This window comes from Taudactylus pleione, unplaced genomic scaffold (assembly GCF_031769625.1).
Source record: "Taudactylus pleione unplaced genomic scaffold, aTauple2 ptg000154l, whole genome shotgun sequence".
Lineage (NCBI taxonomy): Eukaryota > Metazoa > Chordata > Amphibia > Anura > Myobatrachidae > Taudactylus > Taudactylus pleione.
In genome coordinates, this window is record NW_028284556.1 from 29,609,228 (window position 1) to 29,618,773 (window position 9,546).

Consider the following 9,546-nt stretch of genomic DNA (forward strand, 5'->3'; position numbering starts at 1 on the left):
TGTGTCCCCTACAGAAAAAGGCAGTCTGGAGGTCAAAGGGATGTGGTCACAAGTCCTCTGGACTCTGGAGAGATGCACAAGGTAAGTCTGTTGCTCCCAGGGCATATCACCCAAGCCTGGCTGAGGCAGCGCATGGTCTGACTCATTTGGGAAAACAAGGTATGTGCAAGTTGGTCAGAGCATATTGGTGTGCACCAGGCTTTTCTTCCCAAGCTGAGAAAAAGGCAATGTCCTGCCTAACCTGCTTGAGGAAATACATTGGGAAGACAATACCAACTGAGCCATCTCATATCCCTCCGACAGATGGTGCTTTTCAGGTAATACAAATTGATTTCATCCAATTACCACCCTGCAGGAATCTCAAGTATGTATTAGTTTGTACTGATGTGTATTCCAACTGGGTAGAGGCATATCCAGCTGCCACTAATACTGCTGTTTTCACTGCTAAAAAGATTGTTCAGGAATTTGTATGCAGATACAGTATCCCTAGAATCATCGAAAGTGATAGGGGTACTAATTTCACTAGAGATGTGTTCCAGAACATGTGTAAGCTTATGGGCATTAATAGTAGACTTCACAGCCCCTACCAACCGCAAGCCAGGTGCGAAGGTGGAGAGAGTGAATGGTACTATTAAGAATAAACTGAGTAAGATCATGGCTGAAACTGGATTAGGATGGCCAGAAGCCTTACCGCTAGTCCTCCATAGCATCAGGACCACTCCTAGATCTCCTCTTAATCCCCCTTTGAGATACTGTTTGGGAGACAACCTCATTTGATTATAAGTCCACAGGATGATTTGAAGAGCAATAATGAGGTTACTGTGAAAAATCTTATAAAATGAATAAACAGCTGAAACAGCTTAAACAGAAATTGAAAATGTTATCACCTGATATGCCAGAAACAAACTGTCATGATGTTGAACCTGGAGAATTTGTTATGATCTGAAATTTCTTACGTTCAGGTTGTTTGACAGATCGGTGGGAAGGCCCGTATCAAGTGTTGCTGACAAGTACGACATCGTTGAAAATAGCAGAGAGAGATACCTGGGTCCATTCCACTCACTGCAGAAAGGTCAACCACCCGGAGGAGATACAAGGCGGAGTCGAGACAGATAACGAGGACTTGTCGATTGCGAGCCTGTTCTGGGAGAGCTAGAGACTGCAGTGGAACACCTGAGCTAGAGAAATTTGCAGACCACTATTCCTGCAATGGAGTGGCTGGCTGGGGTTGTGTTTCTGCTTCCTTCCAGGGTTCTCATCATCCTTGTTTGTTTCGGGATTTCCTGTTTCTGTGAGGGAGGACAGATGATGGAGAGGGAAGCTGATGGTGATATCGATGGAGTGGGGTCGGGAGAAGGAGCGATAAAACTATCAGAGCGGTATATGGTCAAACTCAGTACAGTAATTGTTAAGAGATCTGTTATCCAAGAAATTTGGAGTCAGTGTGAAGGGCTATTGTCTGAGGAATACTGGGCCTGATTCAGACCCGGTCGCAAGCACTGAGCGCTCGCAACCGGGTCGATGTTTGCCCACTGGGCATGCGCATGATGGAGCCGGCTCCGTCACGCGCATGCGCGAGACCCGGCTAGCGACGGGTGCTCCGTCACTCCGGGTCTCGCACCAAAGGGGGCAAGCTGTCGATGGTGATTGACAGCTCGCCCGTTTGGTAGGCGTGGCCAGGGGGTGGCTTCACAAACAGATGGCGTTCCCAAGTGGAACGCAGTGGGAGAGCTTCCGGCTCTATTAGAGCCAGAAGCTCTCTGTGGCTCGCGGCCACGAGACCCTACCACAAGGGTCCCTGTCGCAAGCCCGATGGTCGTGATGGTCTTGACCATCGCGACCATCATCCTGGCCGCTTGCTATAGCTGTGGGTGATCACCCACAGCTATGCGAGTGGCCAGGAGGCCGCACAAAAAAAAATGCCCAGATTCGGAGCGAGCGCTCTTTTAGAGCGTCCGGCTCTGAATCAGGGCCTCTGTATGTGTGCGACATGTGGATCCCTAGTTGATGAAAAGTGCATCCAACGGTGCCAGTCCAAGAATAGTCTGTATTTGGGCAAGCATCCTTTAGAGGATTATCATTCCCTAGTGGGTAAGGTCTTAAACAGACTGAATATTGGGTTTGCACTCATGTGCCTCAGGGACAACATAATGTAGGATTAGTACCATTCCCGTTAAATGTCTCTGAGGTTCTTGAATTACAGGGGGGGGGAAACGGTGGACAAGAAATTTCACATATTTAACCCCCCCTAATTTGAAGCTCCACCAGTATCAGATAGATAGATCCCTGTTATACTTAAATGTCACTAATTTCAATAAACCAGGAAATTGGGAGGTGACCGGGAACAATCAGACAATGACTTTTTCACACAGAGCTGATAATGAACCAATAGATTCTGAACTTGTACACAAAATTATTGTAAGTGGGAGATACTTCAGGTATAGGTACACCCATAGTTATGTTAAAGTAATGGTTGGCAGAGTACCAATAGGGTACTGTGCAGATATTATACAACCGGATATGTGTACCAGTCAGATGGAGGAAAGAGGGGCAGGATTCTTCATTAGAATAATGTGTTCCATGATAATGATGCATTCTATTCCTTATATACTCCCAGATGATATGTATTTTATATGTGGAAGGAAAGCGTACAAGTGGCTCTCTCCGAGTTCAGAAGGTTTATGTTTTATTGGTAGAGTGTTACCAGAGGTTATGACCATTACACATGGTGAAATGCTTGGTATCCATAAAAACACACCATCTCCATATCTTCATACGCAATATGAATACAGAGACAAAAGAAACATGAATCCTGGTGAAGTACATACAGCCACACAGTTGATTAGCGAGACAACTGGCTTCCAAATTTTGGTAGCATTAGATCCCACCAGGATCGCTCGGGGAACTTTAAATTTTAGATACAACCAAGACCTTGTTAAATTAATAGATAATATCACCGAGATGTATGATGAAACTTTCAGGTATACAGGTAAAGAGCTACAAGCTTATAAAAAGGAGTTAGTACAACATAGGCTAGTGCTAAACTATTTAACATCTATTACTGGTGGATATTGTGTGACGTTGGCCACCCAATTTGGTGTCAAGTGTTGCACATATGTTACCAATAATACCAATGACCCCAAGGAAGTGATTGACCGGAAGATGGATGAAATTCTGCAGCTGAAATGGGAATTTCGAAAACAACCATAATTCCTCGCTAATTGAGACGGAGGAGAAGGTAGCAAAGTGGTTCTCATGGTTGAACCCTGTAAAATGGTTCTTCGGTCTAGGAGAGTGGGCACAGGAAATGGTTCAAGCATAGGTAAACTCCTTATCCTAATACTTGTTGTCATCTTAGTAATTGGTATATGTGTCAGGTGTGTCTTTGCTGTGTTGAAGTGTGGAAAATGTACCACTAAGGTGAACAGTAAAAATGAAATCTTGATGGTGGTGATATGGGTACAAAGGTTGATAAAAAACTGCATTACGATCCTGACATTGAATGTGCCTTCAGATAATAATATGCTAATAGGCTAAGTCATGTATAATAATAATTGTAAATGTTCCATTAAACATCCTAGATAATGTAGTCTCAATTCCCCCAGACTTCCTTTATAGGTTCGATGAGATCCCACATCCTACCCATGGTCCCGTATAGATCCACTGAGTGCGTATAAGGGTTGTTCTACCCTCTTGAAATGCATTATTAACGGTTCAATGACCGACTTGTGTCACACCGTTTAGAACATTGAAGAATACATTATTATGCATCAGAATGTGATAGTTTTATGTTTGCTATCAAAGGGTGGACTGTCAAAGTCAAACAATTGAGTATAATCATTTGCAATTATTATCTGACGATCTAGTCTTCTGTTGTCTGATAAAGGGTAAATCGGACGCTACTTTGCATCAGCGCAATCCAATGCACACAACTGCGAACCCACCACACACATACACTGATTCACATAACTCACACACAATAGACATATGCTTACACATAGACACTCGTATGTGTCACCACATGCGTACACATGACGCCCACATGCGTCCTCACATACATACATACGAACATTTCCTACATCAATGCACAGATGCACATATGCGAACGCATATGTATAGAATGGTCCCTATTTACAATAAGTTAATAATGAGAGTTATTAAAGGTCTTTTAACAACTAATTATGATGTAATATGTACTTTAATAAGATCTAAAGTTTAGAACATAGTAGACATGTCATGTTTGGTATTATATTGGGGGGCCCATTTATTAATGATTGCATTTTACAATGCGATCAGGGCATCCAGTACCGCCCATGATCGCATTGCAAAATCATACCAGCTGGATGTATGTACCGGCACATGGAGGGAGATGGGCTCCGAAAGAAGCCCATCCCCGCTATGTGGCCGGAGTGCATGCGGGACTGCTGCACATGCGCAGTCCCGCGGACTGCACATGAGTGGCGCCCATTTCCGGTGGAGGGATCTGGGAGATCCCTCCGCTGGCTGAAATGTGATAAGTCCCCATAGGCTACAGCGGCTAACGCTATCTTCAGATGGCGTTAGCTGCTGGGGCCAATATTGGGAATGCTTCGCATTCCCGATATTGATACATTTGGCAGCGTCACATCCCCCATAGAAACCTATGAGGGAGGCGGTTGCCAGCGGCAATGGAGGGATCGCAGCAGGTATCGGAGATACCTGCTGCGGTTCCTCCTTCATACATCCGGGGGATACTTAGTATATGAGGTAAACCACCGAAAAGAGGTGTTTTCGGGGAATTTACCTCAAATGAACTTTGATAAATGGGCCCCTAAATCACTGTTCATTTGCAGATCTCCAGTTCTATCGACAAGGAGATCGCATCATGCGTCCGCAAGTTATGAACTATAGAGAGTTATTGGTTAGCATGTTAACATTTTGTACGTAGTGCCTGTAGCCAGTTTAAAAAGTTCTTCGTCGGGGAAACTACACAAAGCAACTGTTGGAGAACTAGGACATACCCCTGATGACCCCGTATGAACTAACCAATGACCAGGATGACCAGGAGCAAGGACCAATGGAATTATGCGGGCTTGTCTCTATTGTTCTATCTGTGACCTGTAAGGTATATAGGCTAGTGCTCTGGGACCATAAGGGAGTAATTTTTCCCTTTTTAGATGACCACAGGCTTCAGGATTGATGATTGAGAACTGGAACCAGAGCGCTAGCGTATGTATCGGCTGTACCTTGTATTTTACTTGCTTTTTGTGCTAATTGTTTAGATCACAGCGCGTTATACTTTCTTTTTCTTGTAAAATATAACTTTTTGTGCTTTGGAACCACAATTGGATTGGTAAGCAATTATTTCAAATTAGCAACTTGCAGCGCTAAATAGCGATTAAGGGGTATCCATAGCCCTTATGCAGCTGCAATATAAACTGTCATTACAAGTGTCACTTTGCAATGAGAAATAGTCCAATAATACAAAAGTCCAAAGTAAAGGACATTCACTGAAATCTAGTAGTTCATGAGCCCAGAAACTGTCTCTTGTAGATATCAATGGGCTCATTTACTAGCTCATGTACCTGCAGTGCATCCGGACAGTATTCACAACGCTTCACTTTTTCCACATTTTGTTATGTTACAGCCTTATTCCAAAATGGAATAAATTAATTTTTGTCCTCAAAATTATACACACAATACCCCATAATGACAACCTGTAAAAAAATATTTTTGCAAATTTAATAAAAAAAACAAAACTAAGAAATCACATGTACATAAGTATTCACAATCTTTGCTCAATACTTTGTTGATGCACCTTTGGCAGCAATTACAGCCTCAAGCCTTTTTGAATATGATGCCACAAGCTTTGCACACCAATCTTTGGGCAGTTTCGCTCATTCCTCTTTGCAACACTTCTCAAGCTCCATCAGGTTGAATGGGAAGCTTCGGTGCACAGCTAGTTTGGGAACCACTGGTCTAAGACAAATAAGCCAATGAAATCAAGTATCTGATTGGCTGCTATGGTTTATTGCACGTGTTGCACTCAAATGCATAGTGGCATAGCATATTCATACCTCGCAATGATCCAGAGGTTGGCAGGACAGTCCCATATATTAATAAAATTTCTCATGTGATTAATCAGTAAAGCTGGGCATACACGGTCAGACCAACAGACATTTTATCTGGCAGCCTGCCAGCAGCAGATGTCCGCGGCATACACTGAGAGATTTCTCTCACAGTGTATAAGCCGACATCTGCGCTCCGCCCCCGGGGGAGGAGACATTTCCCTGTTCCTTCCATGGGTAGGAACACAGGAAATGTCTGTCTGTCGGCCGCGGTTGGGCATACACTGCCCGATGCTGCTGACAGTTTACCGGTAAATATCACATCGGACGGGCATGCTGGACAATCCGGCATGCACGACCGAGCAATATTGAACCCTCGGTCACCCCCCCACATGCTACAATTATCAGGGCGATCCACGGATGTATGGCCAGCTTTAGGGCTAAAGAAATTAATTTACTTTAAGGTAATCTATGCATTATGTGACAGGACCTGCAGAAATCAGCAATTAAACAGCCCACAAGAATTTCATGCCTGACAACATTCATACATGAAAAATGAGGACAAAATAACCCTCATCTCTAATTTGCCAGAACCCTGCCACAATCTGCCCCCAAACAATTACAATGGAAGAGGGGTGTGCTTAATGAGCACTGCCCACTTCCATGTAAGCCCAGCCCATTTTGAGTCTGAGAAGACAGATGTGGGTGCTAAATTCCCACCTCCATCTGCAGCTTGCAGTAGTTTTACTTTTTGCCAGATACTTGTTTAGAGGAGAGGAAGACGGTAGCGAAACCAAGAAGGACCACTGTAGACTACTCATGGCTACCTGCCAGCTTTTGCAAGTTGCCAATTCTTGGTGGGTTTAACCCCATGTCTTGCTTTTAATATCAGTGCCGTTTAAAAATTTGGGCCCAAAGACGATGCATAGAACATTTGGACTGCCGGCGGTTCAAATCCCGACAGCGGCAGGCCGACAGTGAAGATCCCGACAGGTAAGTATATTTTCTATTTACTAACCTAACCTCCCCCCCCTAACCCTAACCTCCCTACCAAGTGCCTAACCCTAACCTCCCTACCAAGTGCCTAACCCTAACCCCCCTCTAAGTGCCTAAACCTAACCGCCCCTTCACCGCAGCCTAACCCTAAGTGTCTAACCCTAACCTCCCCCCGGGGGTACCTAACCCTAACCCCCCCTTCACCTAGCCCAGGGATGAAGAACCTCCTGCCCCGGGGCCTTACAAGGCCCTCTAAATCCTTTGGTCTGGCCCTCAGGCTAGCAGGGTGCCTAGACACACTGCAGCCAGGATCTATGCAGGAGTGCCACCTGAAGCGTCCTTAGGACTCTGCAGACGGTCACACCGCTGTCCTTACAACTCCTCAGGATGCTCCGGGCACTGCTGTAATCACGATGATTGTGGCCCCACTCCTGTGTGACATCACGTGGAGGGGGCATGGCCTGAAACAGGCCCGCAAATAATGTTATATATATCAAAATGTACCTCGGCAGAAAAAAGTTCCCCACCCCTGCCCTAGCCTAACCCTAACCTCCCGGGGGGGGGGGTTGCCTAACTCTAAGTCCCCCCCGCGAGCCCCTAACCTAACCCTTCCCCCCTGCGGCTTACCTTCGATCAGTAAGCCAGGTGTCGGGCTCCCAGCATAGGTCTAATGTCAGGCATCAAGATTGTTGATGCCTATTATTACACACTTGCCGGGATTAGACAGTCGAGAAACCGGAGGTCGGGATTTCGTCCGTCGGCTTCCCGACTGCTTCCTGAATATTTACCCCGTTCTCTGACAGAACAAAGATACAGGCATTATTTTAACTTTTCCTTTCCAGTGCCCTCTTTATATAATTTAAGTCTTCTACACTAATTGAATTAACCTATTATTGCTATTAATTTGTCGCCAACCACAATAGGCCTGATTCAGATTTGTGTGTTATACGAATGTTTTCAGTTGAGCAACTGAGTCGCACTGCGGCCCTGGGTCTAAGATCATTACTGTACTTGTACCGTACCATACTTAGGCCCCCATTTATTAACGAGTTTTATCACCAAAACGAATGATAAATTTCACTGTGTATGATAAATGGTGCTCCAGCTAATCAGCTCCCAACTGTCATTCTTCTAACAGATAACAGTTGGGAGCTGATTGGCTGGAGCACCATTTATCATACACAGTGACATTTATCACTCATTTTGGTGATAAAACTCGTTAGTAAATGAGGCTCATAGTGTAATAAATATATAGGAAAGTATAGTATTCCAAATATCTTAAGTACTGTTCTGGTCTTCAGGGTGTTATAAACATGTAGCAACAGGCAGTGCCCTGTAGGGATTATTTACCAAGCTGGTCATTCAACAACAGTGAAACACCCTCTGCTCAAACATAGCAAAACTCATTACTCCATGCCAGGGGACCAGCCCAGTCTGATGTACCAGTGATGACGACCTTAGTCACCTTTTCCTTAATTTTCCTAGGTCAAACCTCAGCAGCAGACATTAAAAACCTCTTCACAATTTTCTTCAAAAGGCATCAGGAACATTTTGTCCTCCAAGCACTTAGCACATTGTACAAGACTGTCACAAGATAAGGCCTAGTACAATTAGGCATGCACTCCGTCTTTTTCCACAAACATCTCCCAGACTCATACTAGCCTACTCTCCCGGGATGGTCGGAAGCCTCCAGAGTGGGTAAGTCTCCCGGCTGGTGCCACCCACCCACACCCCCTTGCAATTGGCCATCCAGGGGAGCCGATGCTGCGATTCATGCTGAATCGCGTCAGTGTGGCCCCGTACTAGGCTGCAGAGTGCCTGTAATCTCTGCATTTTGTAGCAGGGGCGTGGCTGCGATGATGTGACTGCACAGCCCTGCCCCCAAATTCACATCACGCTGCTCTGACAATCTGGCTACCTCCTCCCGGAAGAGGCAGCCAGATTGTCGGCAAACCTGCCCAGACTGTAGATGTAACCACTTGCCTGGTGTGGTCGCATTAGGCTGGGCTTTCCCTGACACAGTCGCATCTGATGTGACCATGTCAGAGAAGCTGCCAGAGGCTGCTGGAAGCTGATCTTACAGCAGCTCCTGGAATCGGCCTACCCGGCCGGCATCTTGGTTGGCAATCTTCCTGCAGCCTGAGCTCTGGGAGCTCAGGACCTGATTCAGAGAAAGACACAATGGCAATTACATACGCAGATCAAGCGCTTGTTTGCCATTGTGCATGCCTAAAAGCCGCACTGCGATAAAGGACGTACAGAGGAATCCAACGCAAAGCGAGTGACAGGTTGTAAACATTTGTGGGTGGTAACGGGGGTGGTCAGAGAAATGCAGACGTGACTGACCGTTTAAATGCTGTTAGATGGGAGTGCATAATTTAGCCCTTGCGATCTACTACACAGCATGAGAGCTCTCTGCATGTCAGGACAGTTGCCGAGTCTGCGGCAGGTCAGACCTGCCGCAAGGGCAAGATGGACGCTTGACATGAGTATTCATTACTCA